Source organism: Vicugna pacos, chromosome 6 (assembly GCF_048564905.1).
Source record: "Vicugna pacos chromosome 6, VicPac4, whole genome shotgun sequence".
Lineage (NCBI taxonomy): Eukaryota > Metazoa > Chordata > Mammalia > Artiodactyla > Camelidae > Vicugna > Vicugna pacos.
Window position 1 is genome coordinate 59158077 of NC_132992.1, and position 17864 is coordinate 59175940.

Genomic DNA, 17864 nt, shown 5'->3' on the forward strand with positions numbered 1-17864 from the left:
TGGAATTCAGTCCAGTCCCAGTTCAAAGACCTGAGAACCAGGGGAGCTCTTGGTGTGAATCCCAGTCTGAAGACTGGAGAAGATGAGATACATCCCAGTTTAACCAGTGAGGCAGGAAAAAAGTCCTCCTTCCCCTCCTTCTGTTCTAGTCAGCCCCGCTGTGGGTTGGATGATGCCCACCCACACTGTGGAGGGCCATCTACTTGACTGCCACCAATTCACATGCTAATTTCATCCAGAAACATTGTCACAGACACACCCCGAAATAACTAATCTGAGCACACTATGGGTAGTCAAGCTAACACATAAAACTGTGATGGACCCTTTCAAGTCGGGACCCAACAAGGGTCCTCCTGCCTGGTGTCATTCGAGCCAACAGAAGGAGACCGAGTTTGGCTCAGTAGCAAAGGAAAGCTTTATTCTTGGTCAGAGAACAGGGAGGCTCGGGCTTGTGCTCTAGAGCACACCGTCTCCGGACCGGTCATGGGCGGGGCTGCTTTGCAGCGGGGCGGGGGTGGAGTTCTGGTGGGGGAGGGGTGGGGCGGGCGCAGCTGCGCAGCTCGGACTCCAGCCCGCAGTGCCCCGCGCCGCCGCAGTCTCTGCACACCGCCTGCCGCCGCCATCTTGAGTTGAGAATCGTTCGAGACGCTTCTGGACACAGTCCCGGAGCTGCGGTGTCGCAGCCGTTTTCAGCAGGAACTCTGGTCTATGAGAGTTCCCCTATGAGCCCCCTGTGAGCAATGGAAACTAGACGAAACACAAGGGAAAAAAAAGGTTAGATTTCATTTTATTACTCAGCTTCTATTTTTGTTTCCCAGGAATTGTTAATGGGCTTTGCTGGTGACAAAATTAACAAATAGGTTCCAACTACCTTACGGGGTAGTTTGATAATTATTAGAAATAATGTTTTAAAGTGCTTAGAAAAGAATCTGGAACATAATAGGAGCTCAATATATGTGAGCTGTCACCATCAACAAACCCTCACTGAGCGCTGGACTGAATGCAGTGTGGTGGATGATTAGGAGCTCAGCCTCACTATTAGATATAAAATATTTGCCAGGTGTCTTCACTGGTCTGACAGAGTGTTTACATTACCGGTTGCAAAACCAATACTTTAATAGCCTGTCATCGGCCCCAACCAAAAATAGCATGAATCTCTGCAGGTGATTAGAAAAAAATACTCAAAGGAAAATATCCTAGCCTTAGCCATCCTTCTCTCCTATAGTTCATGGCTCCCACACTAGCTTGGGCACCTGCTATCCTATCAGGAAGTTTGCCCAGAGGACTTGAGCTGCAACTTTTCTAGGGAGAAAGTGGGCAGGCGTTTGCTGTTTTCCTGGATCATTTGCTGTTCCGTTGCCTTTCTGAGAGACATTTCCCTTGCATCTTAAACTTCAGTTTCTTGTTTCCATGGGAAGTTTCCTGTTTGGTCCTGACGTAGGTAGGCTGGCAGTACATTCTAGAAGATATGTTAAAGCTACAGGAGCTGCCTTTACAAAGAAAAAGGGCAGAGGTGGCCTGTTCACCTGCTTTTATGCTTTTGGGTTTGTTTTTTTTTTTTTGAGAAAGGACAATTCACTTTTACTGTTTTGCATAAAGTGAGTAATTTGGGCTTCATCCATATTGATAAGTGGTAAAGGGGATATTCATGTGGGACAACTGAGAAATGACTTTTTGTGACCGAAATAAGAAGAGACATGCTAATGTGATGTCCAGTGGAGTGTGGATTTCCGTTTCATTCTGTGATTGGTCTCTCCGTCCAAGGATACACTAAATGCAGCTCTAGAGTACTGACGAACAGTGCATTAGTATTCAGTGAAACATCCTGATCTGTTGGTCTTGGAATAATAGTGTGAAGAGGGATATAGAATAAATAATTAGAATGTAATCTAATAGCAGTAGCTATGGACTGGCTTCCTGTGAGGTGGATTTAGGGATGCTTCGATTCTTAATACCATCAACACACAGTTGAAATATACACACACATCAGACACTGGGTCACAGCTGGTATGCCATTGGATATTTTCAGGAAAGGAAATAAAGGATTTACGGGGGCAGAAATAGGTAAGCCACATTTCCCCTTGTCTGTGTCGTGCCAGATAGAGAGACTGTGTATTTGTAAAATAATCCATTTCACTGTATATTTCTTAATGTCTTAATGTACACAGAGGAAGTGCCATCCATTCCCTTTCAAGTTTTTCACCATTGCTTTCCCAACTTAGGGTGAAATGCCCTTCACCCCACTGAGGCTGGATAAATGCCTGACTAACTCTGAGGGGGTTAACGTATCAAAACAGGTTCTCATCTGCTGATCGGAAGGCCAATAGAGTCAGCTTGGGGTTATCTTGCCCATTAGCAAAAGCTTGATTTGACAGAGAATTGAGAAATAGATGTGTACATTTCAGAAGCAATTCCATTTAATATCCTACATGACATTTAGGGCTTAAGGGAATATGTGGAATTTCTTATGGGAGGCATGAAGCAAAAAAAATAATGGGATCTGATTTTCTCCACACTCTGTGGCCAAGGGAGTGGATCTCAGGGTTTTGTTTTATCTGCAAAACAGTGTCAGGCACTAAGCACGCTTGGGCAAACAGACTTGAGTTGTGACTAGTATCCAGGGGGACTGATTTATGTTTAAATGGAGCCATAAAAACCGTGGTAACCATGAGGCAATTCGGTAAGCGTCAGGAACCAAGTTAGCTCTCAGAAAACATTATCAGGTCTGCAGTGGTTTTCTGTCTGGGCTATTGTATTGATTGTACCAGTCTGATGGATTTCTGGAAAACTTGCTGATCTGTTACTTAAGCAGGTTCCTGCTGGCCTTGATTAATTTGTTCTCTGGCAGCTACATTCCACTGTCGTTTGCTTATGGAGTTTTTGGAAAGCCTGCTTGGTGGGTGGTGAATAATCAAAATGCCAAGTCATCAGTCTTTTACTTTTAGAAGGCAGAAGATACCCTCAGATTATCTTCTCTTCAACCACCAGATTTAGGGAGATAAGCCTGAGGATATCTCTTACTGGTGTCACTTGGAGCTGATTGTGGCTCCCTTGACGAGTTGAGGGTAGGGGTGGGAGGTACACAGTGTACTTGAGTGGAGCTTGTTTCTTGGGTGCTGCTTTGGAAGAAGCCATTGGAACACAGAACATCATTTATGGGCCTGTAACTTAGCAATCCCTCATGTCCAAAGGGAAGGAGAGTGTTTCTTTTCCTGACAATAAATAATGGTTTATGTAGTGGCAGAACAAATAAAAATGGCCCCCCGTGAAAAAGCTAACGTCCCCCTGCCCTTTTCTCCTTTGAGCAGGGATAGCAGTTTAGGCTTAGCAAAGAGGAGGTTCTTGTATAGTGGGTAAGCAGAGTGTCCTCTGGGGTGCAGGTGGGTCTTTTGGCATAGACAGACTATAGGGAACCCTGGAAGGGAGGAAGGATGCTAAAATAGAGAAGACAGCTGAAGAGTTGGGGTGGCTGTGGCAATTTCTTGAAATAAGACAACAATGAACTTTGCTGCATCAGTTGACTGTTTCTTTCACTAATGCTTTCTCTATAGCATTGCAATGCTGTTTGATAGCATTTTACCCACAGTAGAATTTCTTTCAAAATTGGAAGCCATCCTCTCAAACCCTGTTGCTACTCTCTCATCAACTAAGTCTGTGTAATATTCTAAATCCTTTGTTGTCATTTTAGCAATCTTCATAACATCTTCATCAGGAGTAGATTCCATCTCAAGAAACCACTGTCTTTGCTCATCCCTATGGAGCAACTCCTCATTGTTCAAGTTTTATCATGAACTTGTAGCAATTCAGGCACATCTTCAGGCTCCACTTCTAATTCTCTTGCTATTTCTACCACACCTGCATTTACTTCTTCCACTGAAGTCTTGAACCCCTCAAATTATCCATGAGGCTTGGAAACATCTTCCAAACTCCTATTAATGTTGGTATTTTGTCTTTTTCCCATGAATCATCACAGATATTCTTAATGGCATCTAGAATGGCGAATCCTTTCCAGAAGGTTTTCAACTTACTTTGCTCAGATCCATCAGCGGAATCACTATTTATGGCAAATATACCCTTACAAAACCTATTTCTTAAATAATAAGGCTTGAAAATCTTGGCTTGATCCATGGGCTGCAGAATGGATGCTGTGTTATCAGGCATGAATACATTAATCTTGTCCATCCATCAGACTCTCGGAGGACCAGGAGCACTGTCAATGAGCAGTAGTATTTTAAAAGGAATCTTTTTTTCTGAGCAGTGAGTTTCCACAGTGGGCTTAAAATATTCAGTAAACCATGTTGTAAACAGATGTTATATCTTTGTTGTTCCCTTTATAGAGCACAGGCAGAGTAGATTTAGCATAATTCTTAAGGGGCATAAGATTTTCAGAATGGTAAATGAGCACTGGATTCAAGTTAAAGTCACCAGCTGCCTTAGCCCCTGACAAGACAGTCAGCCTATCCTTTGAAGCTTTGAAGCCAGGCATTGACTTCTCCTCCCTAGCTTTAAAAGTCCTAGATAGCATCTTCTTCCCATAGGAGACTGTTTCATTTACACTGAAACTTTTGTTTAGTGTACCCACCATCATTAATGACATTAGCTAGATCTTCTGGATAGCTTGTTGCAGCTTCTACATCAGCACTTGCTGCTTCACCTTGCACTTTATGTTATGGAGGTGGCTTCGTTTCCCAAACCATATGAATCAAGCTCTGCTGGCTTCATACTTTTCTTCTGCAGCTTCCTTGCTTCTCTCAGACTTTCTAGAATTGAAGAGAGTTAGGTCTTGCTCTGAATTCAGCTTTGGCTTAAGAGGGAATGTTGTGGCTGGTTTGGTCTTCTGTCCAGAACACGAGTACTTTATCTGTATCAGAAATGAGGCTGTTTCACTTTCTTATCATTCGTGTGTTCACCGCAGTAGCACTTTTCGTTTTCTTTAAGAACTTTTCCTTTGCATTCACACCTTGGCATCTGGAGCAAGAGGCCTAGACTTCAGCCTGTCAGCTTTTTACCATATTAATGGATTAAGTTTGCTGTCTTTTATGGGTCAATTTGTGGCACCCCAAAACAATTACAATAATAACATAAAAGATGACTGATCACAGATCATCATAACAAATATAAAAATAATTTAAAATGTTGAAATATTACAAGAATTACCAAAATGTGACATAAAGACATGAAGTGAACAAATGCTGTTGGAAAAATGGCACTAATAGACTTGCTCAATGCAGGGTTGCCACAAACCTACAATTTGTTAAACAAACAAAAAAAGGCAATATCTGTGAAGCACAATAAAGAAAAGCACACACAAAAAAGGAGATATGCCCTTGGTCTGACCGGCTGCATTTTGCTTCCTCAGAGAGGTGGCTTAAAATGTGTTCTCTGCATAATAAATGACAAGAACTTAATGAATTCACACTGAGGTTACAAACTTGTCATCTGAGTTTGCAAATGGAATCCTGGGAGGCAGTTGTCATTGCATTTTAGTGGCTGTCGTCCAAGAAACTTACCGTCCCAGCAGCTCATTATGCTCATAGCGTCTTGATGAGTAAGTAGGTAGCACATAGGAATGTCCTTGTCTTGCAGATGAAATGAAGGCAGAGAAAGGAGTTCTCAGGTCCAGGCAACCTGCATTTGTGCCAATTTCTCACGAATTACAGACTTCCGGAAAGCTCACTTTCCCAACAGGGCTTCTTTGCTCCAAAATACCAAGTATTGCCATTGGTAACATGGATAACTAATGGTGCTCATATTATTCACATGAGGGTTAATTGAGAGAAGATCTCAGGTTTCCGAACAGAAAGTTCGCTCCTAAATGGCAGAAACTAATTATATTCAATGTGGAGGGGCAAAGAGTGGAAGCATTTCTACTTTGGCACTGAAATAGTACAAGAAATACAGTCGGTTCAGTTGATCATTTTCCACACAGAAGGCAACAGACTAAACAGTCCTAAATCAGGCAATTATTTTAGCAATGATAATTTTAGTTTTCCTTGAGTGATTTGAAAATGCACAGTGAAACAGAACGATTTCTTCCTAACCAGTTTCTTCCATGCAACTGTAAGAGTGATCATGACGTTACTAACCTCTGAGATAGCGGTGAGCAGAGGGGAGGCCCCGATGAGCATCTCTGGTTGATGTGAGGGGCAGGCAGGGAACTCCTCAAAGAAGGAACTTCACAGCCCGCATCTGGCTCTCTTCTGGGTTAGCTCGTCTTGCTCTGATTCTACTGGGTTTTGCCAAACAGGTTGACCACATTCAGATCTCCTTGGATCTTGGGTAGCCACAATGGCTCAGAAGGCAGGTACAGAAGCTAGTTTTATTTGCTGCAACAAGCAAGAAGACTGGGGTTTACAGAGTGATAATCAGGCTCTGTTAAACTTGCTTTAGCATTGCCCAAGGCCAGCAAAATAAACATGATAAGGATAAAGAGAGAGCAATCTTCTGCTTTGCTCTGTTGGAGGCTGACAAAATTGTCATTGACAAAATTGCAGCTGAATGAGAGATCATGAACTACTGGGACTTTTTTTTCCTCCCTGTAAAATATTATCCTGAATGGTAGCTTCATTTTATTGTGAAGAATAAATTCTGAACATGCCAGGGAGAGAAACAGCGGGGAAGCCACTGTAGGGGTTTGTAACCTTCTCTCCTACTGCTCCAAAGATGCTATTGTTAGATTTATATTCAATGCAAAGGCTCAGTGAATACTTATGGGGTCATCACTTCCTTATTTTTATTTTATAGATTATAATCATTTGTGTTTGCATGATCTTTTATAAAAAACTCATTATGTGGTAACATGAACTTCTGTAAACTCTTACCCATGCCGAAACTAGAACATAACCAACAACTTACATCAACTACTCTTCCTTATTCAGTCTTTCCCCCCTGCTTTTGGAGGCATTTCTTAACTTACTTGATTTTTTTTCTTGGTTTATGACAAAGTATTACTTACTTTTAGTGATAAAGGGCACCATACTATATGAAGTCTTTTGGAATTTACTTTCCTCATTCAACATTATGATACTAAAATTTTTCTGTGTTGTTGAATATAGCTGTAGTTTATGTTCTCTGCTGTATAATATTTCATTATGTTGATAAATTACCATTTACTTCCTTATCCTACTGTTGATTTGGTTATTTCCAGTTCTGTAGTACTATACTGTTCAATACTATGAACGTTGTCTCCTGGTATATATATATGTTTCTCTTGGGTGCGTATACAGAAAAGGAATGCTGAGCTGCGGGGTATAAAAATGGTCAGCTTTAAAAGACAATGCCAGTTGGTCTTCTGGGAATTTTTTTTTTTATTTAAGAGCAAATATAGTTTATCCTTCACGTAGCATGCAAGAAATCTGTTCTTTCTGAGATCTCATGAGAATTGTGAATAATCCTGAGAGTGAGTGCTCAGTGGGATACAGTGGTGGGCAAAATGGAAAATTTGGCAACGTTCCCAAAGAGGCCTTGTCAGACAGATGTTTTGAGAGTTTCAATGAGCCAGAGAATTGTTTATCTTTGGAGCCAAGCCAGTGTCTTCTGGAGCTAGCGAGGGCTGATTTGGATGGAGAGGAATCAGTAAAGCATCTATCACTGAAGTTCTGACAAATGAGGGTTGGAATCGTGAAATGGGTGGATTCAGGGGCAAGGGATTCTGCAAACTGCATCACGACAGTTGACTACTCATAGGACCACTCACAGATTTATCAATTGCTCTTGCCGAAACTTCAGAGACTCTCAGTGCTGCTGTGTTCACAGCTTGCCAGGGACAAAAGAACACGGGGGAAATGGCAGATTTGTCTTCCTTTCTGCTTGTGGAATGGTTAGAAAATGTTTGTAAGGGGAATGCATAGATCTGCCAGGGCCTCTTTTTTCATAGGTGGGGCTATGTTTCTCTTCTTGATAGTTACCTTCCATCTCCTGGAGCCCCCATGGGAAACACCAATGTTTTATCACTTACTCTCTCTCTTTCTCTGTCTTTTTTCCCCCTCAAATTTCCAAGGGCCCCAGGCCAATGATCTGTATATTTTCTGTCAAACCAAAGGGGCCAGCTTTCTTACTTTTCTCTGTGGTTTCTTCCCATACAGTAGACATCTTTCAGTGGCCCATGGAAGTTTGAAATAAAGGCATGCCATTGCATATTTAAGTTGAGACTTGGAGCTGCTGGGTTGGAGTGAAGTTTGAATTAGTAGGGGAAATGGGATTACTGGCTTTGACTCTTTCTGGGTATCCTTAAGTTCTGAGACAGACCACCCATTGGTTTTAAAGGGTTCGCATTAGCTATATTTCTGCTAATGTGGCTACTGATTTTTCCAGCTGTAAGATTTGAGTCTCTGCATGGTCTGTTCTGAGGACCTCCTTGGCCAGGTCAGAGAACTGCTTTTATGTCTCCCCTTCCCTCCCTCCTTGCTTTCATTTCTGCTGTCAGCTGGTAGAGAAGCTAGAGGAAATAGAATAACCAGCCTGAAAACTGTAATAAGATGGGGCTTCTAACCATATTTTGTTAGCTTTAATAGTGGAGAGAGGGAGTAAAATTAGAAGCTGTGTGACTTGGCAAATGGAATAAGGTAGATGACTGTTTTTCTCTGTGCTTAAGGCCAATAGTATCACCCAAGAAACAGCCAGCACCATGCCAGGCTCCCTTTCTTCATTCTAGTCACTCCATCTTCCGGGCACAATCTAATTCAATGCTCATAGAAGTTTTACAAGGAAAATGCTATTAATGTGGCCAGTTTACAGATGAGGAAACCAAGGGAAGTACCTTGCCCTAAGTTACATATCTGGGTAGGGAAGAAGCTGGTATTTTAACCTTAACTGCAAGCCTGGCTTGCAGAGGTCCCTCTGAATGGTTTGCTGTTGTTAGAAGGAAGGGGATCCTGGTACTAACTGATATGGAGAATCCTTCATGTTTACCTTTGAGCTACCGAGGCTGGGCACATGAGCTACGTGGCAGCTGGGGCCAACCCTGATCCAAGACTGGTACTCAAGACACCAATGACTCGCTTCATTATGTTTCTTAATTCAGATCAGGAATACTTCATCTCCCTTCATAAAAGAAGCCCATTAAATTATGAGTGTAGTTGTTCCATCCAAAAAAATCTGAACTAATACCTCTCATATTAAAGCGCATGTTGTGTCTTGAGGAAAACAAATTGGCTTCTTATAAGCTAAATATATGAAGGGGCTGTAGTATTTTAATGAAAACCTTGGTAAACATGTAACTATTCAGAATAGGTTATTCTAAGCTCCGACAGAGTATGACCCACACTCATTTGGGTTTTATTCATTCTTCCAGCCAAGTGCTGTGAATCAAGCAGTGCTCCTGGCAAGGTCTAGGCTCAGTTACAGGCAACCCTAGAAAACACAGTCCAAGCAAAAGGCAGAAGTGTTGGTGATAGAGAGCAGACCTGGCAGCAGTGGCAGGGCACTTTCAGAATCCTGGCTGACCCCAAGAGTCCCACGAGGGGAGCTCGGAACTGAAAGAAGGGGCCTCACTTGATTGGTCCACTGCGTGTCTTCTGGGGGAAAGGTCATCGCATGTTTTATGAAGGAGGCTCTTACCTGTGGTACTAGTTACTGTTTTTTTATTAAATGTTACTGTTTAACAGAATAGCCTTCTGGTGCTGACTTAACCAACAAAAATAAATTTAATGAGATCTTAAACTCTTTAAGAGTCAAGTGTAGAAGAGGAGGTAGAAATTCTTACGCCCAGCTGTGACTGACTACCTGTAGGAGCAAGGAGGCCAAGAAGCTTTGTATTTTAATTGCAAAAAACCCCACCCATCTTACAGTTTTCTTCCAAAGCAGTTGTTACTCTATTCCTAACACTTCTTGTATTCTACACTTTAATTGTTCTTTTACTTTTGCATCACAGAAGCAATATCCTATTTACAGATGTGTTTGTTCTAAAAGATTTTTGTAAGCTGTTAGTTGAGGGCTAAAAATACATTTCCCATAAAGTGTTATAATAGCAATTAGGGTTTCAATTGACTATTTAAAAAAATTATTGCAGTATAGTCAGTTACAATGTGTCAATTTCTGGTGTATAGCACAGTATCCCAGGCATGCATATACATATACATATTCATTTTCATAAAAGGTTATTACAAGATATTCAATATAGTTCCCTGTGCTATACAGAAGAATTAAAAAAAATCTATTTCTATATATAGTGGCTGACATTTGCAAATCTCAAACTCCTAAATTCATCCCTTCCTACCCAATTTCCCTGGTAACCATGAGATTGTTTACTATGTCTGCAAGTCTGTTTTCTGTTTTGTAGATGAGTTCATTAGTGTCCTCTTTTTTTCTTTCTCTTTTTTTTAGATTACACATATGACTATTAATACAGTAAAAACTAATCCTAATAAATGATACATAATTTTTTTAACAGGAAAATGAGTTCCTCATTCTAATTTTAAATTAATTAATCTCTACCTAATTAATCAACTTCTCTGGGCTCTTTGTCATGTCACCCAGAAACAAGAGAACAGTTGAAAGTGAAAAATACCAAGTGTTTATGTGGAAGGCAAGATACACTCACTGAGATGTCACAAAGAGTGGCACAAGCATGACGTGAGGCCACGGTTCACAGGGGAGGTGCAGCTTCAGCTAGATTTTAGAGAATGGTTAGGATTTGAATTGGTGAAAGGAAAAGGGGAGAGCATTTCAGGCAAAATGAGCAAAACCATGGAAATAGAAATCATCATGGATGGGAAATGGGGTATGTTAATGGGGAAGCACTGGCGAAATCAAGAATTGTATTGGAGAGTATATTGAAGATCGTGCTTGGGGTGGCTCAGCATTTGGACTGTTTCGAATAGGAATTTGGAATTTAAAAATGAAAGGTGTTTAGGGGTGGGTGTAGCTCAGTATGGTAGAGTGCATACTTAGCATACACAAGGTCCTGGGTTCAATCCCCAGTAACTCCATTAAAATAAATGAATGAATAAAAAGAATGAAAGGTGTTCAATAAATACTTGTTGAATGAATGTCTTACTTACATTTTGGTCCTTATCTCTTTTTTCCTCTGGTTTATTTAATCTCACCTTCTCCTGTTTCTTCTCAGGCCTCTCAAGCCTTCTGGTCACTTCCACCTCTTCCCAGCTTATGCAAGACTTTCCCCATCTTCCTACACAAGGCAATGGGAGAATTTTAATTATCTTTAATCAGATCCAGTTGTTTTGTGGAAATCTTGCTAATGAGGCTGTAATGCAGCACATCTCTATTTTCTGGCCCTTCATTCCTGTTACGAGACTCCCTTCTCTCCATCGTGGATCTGGGCCCTGGAAGAGAACAGATATTGACATCTTTGTGGTTTCTGAGCACACTGCTCAGCAGTGGGCCCCCCCGCAGATCCCCGGCAGTTCAGAGCTCTGTAGCTTTGCCCACATGGCAGATTTTAGCAAAGCTCAGACTAGAAATTGGAGGGACGTGAATCCCTATCTTGTGATTCTGGCCGTGACGTTGGCAGTGGAGAATGTACAGGAACTCTAGGAAATCTTCCCCAGGCATCACCATTCCCCTCTCTCCTCCTGTCTCTCTGTCTCTTCAGTCTTTCTTGCTCAGACGCCAGGCACTTTGCTTTTATTAATGCCCCCAAATGTTTCCTGCGGCTCCTAGCTTCCCCCAGCCATAGACTCTATTTGAAGTTCTTAAACTGTCTCATATGGTCGTCTGGAAGAATTAATCTGTATTAATTTTCAAATTATAGTACCCATTCATGATTGAGTCCTCATTTGAAAAAAATAAGTCAATCATTTTAAAATTCCACTGTTTTTGGTTTTGTTTTTTTGCTTTTTGTGGTCTTGATCATAGTAAAAAATATTTTTGGGACTTCAGGTAAATCGAGGCCACTTTATGGGCAAGGTAAACATGCTTTCGACACCCAAGATTGGGGCCTGTGGCTTTTAACATGTGAATGCTTATGGGGATGATGGAGTAAGGTATTTGGAGTTGCGATGATTGGGCTATATCTCAGACATATATGTGCTATATCTATGTTCTTATTGGAACAGTCCCCAGGAGCCCTGTAATTGGATCTGAGTTGCCATTCTTAGAAAGTCATTTCTTTCCTTTAGGGCAGAGTCCACTTAAAATGCAGGAACCTATGTGTTTAAGCCTTATTGCTCATTCAATCCTGAATGCAGATTTACTTTCAGGTCCTTTGAGCTGTTAGACTCTTGAGAAAAGGCTCCAAGGAGTATGAGGAGTTACCACAAAAGTTCTTTGGCTGTCAGCTGTTGACTCAACCTGGGGAGATTTCTGGTCAGATTTTTTTTCCTGTATATATATATATTTACTGAAGTATAGTTAGGTTACAATGCTGTGTCAGTTTCTGGTGTACAGCATAAATCTTCAGTCACATATGAATATATATATATATATATTCGTTTTCATATTCTTTTTCACCATAAGTTACTACAAGATATTGCACATAGTTCCCTGTGCTATACAGTATGAACTTGTTGTTTATCAATTTTATGTATATTAGTTTGTATCTGCAAATCTTGAACTCTCAATTTATCCCTTCCCACCCCCTTTCCCCCTTGGTAACCATAAGTTAGATTTTTTTTTTAAATAAGGACTCTTTTTTCCCCCCAGGTTTATTGCTGTATAATTATCACATAACATTGTGCAAGTTTAAAGTGTACAGTGTGACAATTTGATACATGTATGTATTGTGAAATAATTGAGGACTCTTTTTTAATGTAGCTGCAATATCATTATCACAACTAAATGGGGAGCTTTGTTAAATAGAAATTCTTGGTCCTCACTCTTGGAAATTCTGGTTTGATAAGTCAGGGGTATGGCCTTGCATCTGCATTATGAACTCCCCAAGTGATTCTGACAGCTGGTTGAAGTGACGTAGCCACTGATAGCATAGTGTCTTTCCCTTGGCAGATGATCATTGTACTGACTGCTTGAAAGGGGGCCCCTAAGCCCTAACGGGTGGACAGGACTGGGCAGGATTCTGCATCAGGATTCTGCTTGTTTTGAAATGGGGCTCTGTATTAAAATAGGAGCCGTCTTTATAGAGGGTTTCTGGCCAGTTTGGGCTCCTTACTCGGGGGATAATTTCTTCTACCACTAGAGAAAGGGGGAGATTTTTTTTATCACTTCAGAGGCCTCCTTTGGATGTGCCAAACTGAGTGATATTTAGGCTTTTCGCTGTGCAGAGCAGCTGGGGAGAGGTGGGGCTGGCAGCTGGCAGCTGGCCCCGAAATTAGCACCATAGCGTAAATACACTGGTACCTACATGCCAGCAGCTTCGGCGCCTTTTGTGACACCTCCTCCCTGAGACGTTTCCACCCAGTGACTGTTGTGCTTGCTGTTTGTACATTGGTCCTTTCATCGGGGCCTTCTCTGAGGTTAGTGAGCCCCAGATTTCTCCACTATAGAAGTGAATCTCCCCGGCATAGAAAAACTTGGTGGAGGAAGGGAATCTTGACCAAAATTTTTCAGGAATCTCTCTAGGAGTGGCCTTTTGCACGACATTCTCTTCTCACTCCCTCCACAATACCCATATAGCAAAAATAAAAACAAACTCAGCACTCTTTCTGGATCGTTATAATTTGAAAGATTTGCCCAGGCTGGGTGTAGATGGAGGAAAGGAATCATGATTTAGAGCAGATGTGCTATTCTTATGTAACCTGAGCTTAACGTACCAAAGGAAAACTTCTGAATCACTCAGGCCCTAAAATGGCACCACTAAGGGTTTGTTTTTTTGACAACCACCTTCCTTCTCTCCCGACCTCATCCCCACCCCAGGCCTCAGGAGAGAAGGCAATTGTTGTAAATGCTTGCCAGAAGAGAAGTAAAAGGGAAAGATCATGAGAGCTGGGTGTGCTTCTGCCTTCTGCCCCAGCTACAGCGTGAGGAGTGTTAGTATGGCCACAGAGTGGCCCCCAGGGATGTCATTCATACCATCACCATTCTCCTGTCTCTGTTCAAAGAACTGGTGTCTGTTCACTTGTGCTCTTTTAAAATCATCTTCCACTGAGGATCCAGGAGAGATATTCCCAACTTTTGGAGGGGACTGTAGCATGTTTGTCGTTGTATCCCAGCATCCACCATGGGTCTTGGCACATAGTAGGTGCTTTAAAATGTTTGTTGAATAAATGGTAATGACCATTCCACATTCTGGTTCTGGCCGAATTAAGGCTGATTGTCTTTTTATTCGTAGCTCCCAAGCTTTCCTCCTTATCTCAGCAATGACCTCCATGCCCTGCTCACTCCTCTCAAAGACCAAATTTGGGCCGTTGGAGATGGAATGTCATTATTTTTCATATAACCTTGATGAAGGATTGCAGCCTGTCACTGTGGAGACACGTGGGTACAAGTCTGACTTCTCACTTTACCTGTTTTTTCTTAGCAGCCTTCACCCGTTACTGTCAAGCTGAGACTTGTAAAATGCTCCTTAAAGAAGCCAAAGCACAGTGTCACCAACACAAGCAGCATCAGTTCTGGTCCAAGCCTCCAGACAAGCTTCTTGGATCTAGGCCAGGTGCAACACACATTCTTTATCTGTAGAATGGGGATAAAAATACCTCTTTGTTTATGGTGAGAAGATAAATGTATTTAACGGTTTGAATAGCATCTGAATAGCATCCTGGCCGAGTGTGGGATCAGGATCCAGCTGACTGGGTGTGGTTGTGAGCTCCATCACTTCCCAGCTGTGTGGCCTTGAGCAACTGACTTAATCTCTCAGCACCTCAGTTTCTGCTACCGTAAAGTCAGGTCATAGTAGTATCCACCATGTGGGGTTGTTGTGAGAAGCAAAACGGAACTATGTATACAGTGTGAGGGCAGTGCCTGGCACGTGGTGAGGCCCAGGAATTGAATTAGGAGCAGACACTCATTGAATGATAGCATTTAGTGATCACTGTAATTTGGCCACATTAGAATTTTATCTGTGATTTTCCCTCCCTCCTGTCCAAGCAACAGTCTGAACTATGACTACTTTTTTGACTTTGGCATTTAGAATCTGCTCAAAGTCTACTGTCAAAGACAAGGGGAATGGAGCATTGCATTACCTTTTCCCTTTTAGTAAAGAAAAGTGGAGTTTCTGTTTTTAAATTGAAATGGTGCAGAGGAGCTGTCGAAAGACTGGAGGCTTATTGGATAGGTTTTTGATCTGGGTTAGGAAGAATATGTATATTTTCTCTGTAAAGGGATAGCAGATAATAAATAATAATAATTTGTGGCCACCAAACCATCTTATTGTTTCATTATTTTCTTTTCCTTTTTGGGGGTGGGGGAGTAATATATCATATACACAGAAGACAGTATAACAGTTTACAGCAGGGGCTGGCAAACTACAGTCTGTGGGCTGAATTTTGCCTATGGCTTCTTTTGATAGGGCCCATGAGCTAAGAATGGTTTTTATATTTTTAAAGGGTTGTGGAAAAAACAAAAGAAGATACAAGAAAGATTGTACGTGGCCTTAAAATATTTTCTATCTTGCCCTTTACAGAAAAAGTTTGCCAACCTCTGGTTTAAAGACTAATAATAAATCACCTCTCCTCCTGACTCCATCTAGTTTATGCAAAAGAACGTCACTAATATCTTTGAGACTTACGGGTACCCCTCCCTGACCACATCCAAAGTCCTCCCCGAGACTTAACCACTATTTTGACTTTTATGTTATTCACTCCTTTGCTTAAAAATTTTAAAATCATATACGTATGTAAAAGTATACAGGGATATTGTTTATGCATTTTTTCCTTGACCTCTGTGTACATGGAATAATGCTCTGTTTTCTTCCATCACATGGCTTGTTCTCTCAATGCTGTCTTTTTCTTTTTTTTAATCAATATTAAGATTTGGGAGTCATCCAGGTGGATGTATGAAGCTGCAGGTACTTGATTTTCACTGGTGTAGCTTCTTTGTGTATTGCAAAGCCCCTGCATGCTTACCTGTTCTGCTCTTGATGGACATTTGAGTTGTTTCCATTTTTTCCCCTATTATGAGCACTTGCTATCAGCATTCTTATTCCTGTTTCATGATGTACATGTGTAAGATATTCTGTAGAAGTGGAATCATTGGATCATTGGTATATGTTTCTTTAACTTTACAAAGTGATGCCAAACATTTTTTCAGAGTGTTTGTATAAATTTCATTCAGTTGCAGTTATTGCATGTTGCATAACAAGCTACTACAAGGTGAGAGGCTTAAAGCAACAATGTTATTTTGCTCATGATTTTGTAGGTCAGGAATTTGGGAAGAGCTTGGCTGAGCCATTTGTCTCTAATCCACGCAGTTTTAGCTGAGGCTGCTGGGGCTGGAGGATCCACTCCTAGGATGGCTTCTTTATTCACATATCTACATCCTGGTTCTCTTTAGTCTCTTCCTCCACATGGCATTTCATCCTCCTGGGCCTTTCCACATGGGTTGGGTTCTCAAAGAATGGTGGCTTTAGGATAGTCTGCCTTCTTAAATGGTAGCTTAGGTTTCCAAAAACAAATATTCCAAGAATTTGGCAGTGGCAGTGGCCAGTCTCTTAAAGCCTGGACCTAGAAACTTGCATAACATCATTTCTGCCCCATGCCTTTGTAAAAGTAGTCACAGAACCTGACCAGAATCAAAGGGAGAGAAACACAGATCTTCCATATCTTTGAAGGGTAGGTATATTAGATAGCTGTAATCGGTGCCCACTCCCCCACCCCCCTTTTTAATTTGCCACATGTTCCCTCCAGTGTGATATGGGAGATCCTGTTGCTATACATCCTTCTTAACTCTTGGTATTGTCAAACTTTAAAATTTTTGCCCATCTGGTGACTATGAAAAGATAGGCAGAATGTTTTTAAATCCCGTTTATTGAATGTTGACTGTGTGACAGGCGTTGTGCTAAATGCTTTGCATTTTCCTCCTCATTTTAATCGTAACCACCAGGTAAAGTAGATACTATTACTTTCAGAGAGGTTAATTAACTTGCTGTTGGTCATATAGCTAATAAGTGGCAGAGTGTAGATTTGAACAGAGATTTACCTGACTTCCAAGCCCATGCATTTAATTTTTCCTTCCTATCCCAAGATAGTGTATTATTGAGCTAGGATGATAATTGAGGCAGAGGTTGAGCTATGAAGAAAATGTAAAACATTAAGACATGATGCTTAAACAACACATGAAGTAATTGAAAGAAAATATGACTTAAAAACCCATTTCTCTAATTTGGGAGCACCATTTCTCCCTTCTTTCAAGCAATGGAAAATATTTATTTGGCTCCAAAAGTGAAAAGCAAGAAACAAAAACCAAAACTTTTTAGTGCTCAATAGGAATTGGTATTGCAGTTTTTAAAGATAAGCTAGGACTGACTTCGTGGTGCACAGAGCATGGTGGAAGGAGCAGATGTATTTCCTTCATCTAAGTCAAGGCAACAATGCAGCTTTTGTGATTTGATCAGCCCAGAAAGGAAAGATGAGAATGCTCTTGCCACAGGAAATTTTGGATCACACTTTCCTTAGAGCCTAAATCAGAATCTCATTGTACAATTTTCTATTCTTTGCTGTTTCTTTTCCCAATGAATAAGAACAAAGCTGATGTAAACATCAGTACACATCAGAACATCATTTACCAGCCAGACATTTACAATGAAAAATCCACTTTTCCATAGTGTGAGGATTCCCAGGGCAAGAGCCAAAGCCCCACAAAGTCACCCCACATCTCATGGTGATGGAGCTTTGTGACCTAACACGTTTCTCCATGTCCCGCCTTCATTCATGGTAGGGATTCCCTTGTCCTTAAAGAAAACACATTTCTTGGATATATTTCAGAAACAATTCATAAGTCAAATCAGAAATGATTCCCACGGGCAAATAAATTGCTTATAATGCTTGGGATTCTGGAATTCTAAACAATTTGGTATC

The 17864-nt window shown here is 41.2% G+C and overlaps 2 long non-coding RNA genes across 5 annotated transcripts in view; one reads left to right on the forward strand and one right to left on the reverse strand.

Annotated features, from left to right (window-relative positions):
• Positions 1-397: 397 nt before the first annotated feature.
• On the reverse strand, positions 398-1417 carry LOC140696942 (uncharacterized). Its single transcript, XR_012073651.1, has 2 exons — positions 1254-1417; positions 398-747 (listed from the first exon to the last, which is right to left on the reverse strand). It is a non-coding gene; the product is annotated as an uncharacterized lncRNA (long non-coding RNA).
• Positions 609-17864, forward strand: part of LOC140696944 (uncharacterized) — a 252242-nt gene continuing 234986 nt past the window's right edge. For all 4 annotated transcript variants that reach the window (XR_012073655.1, XR_012073656.1, XR_012073653.1 and 1 more), the window contains exon 1: positions 609-774. This is a non-coding gene — a long non-coding RNA (uncharacterized lncRNA). The remainder of the gene's footprint in view (positions 775-17864) is intronic.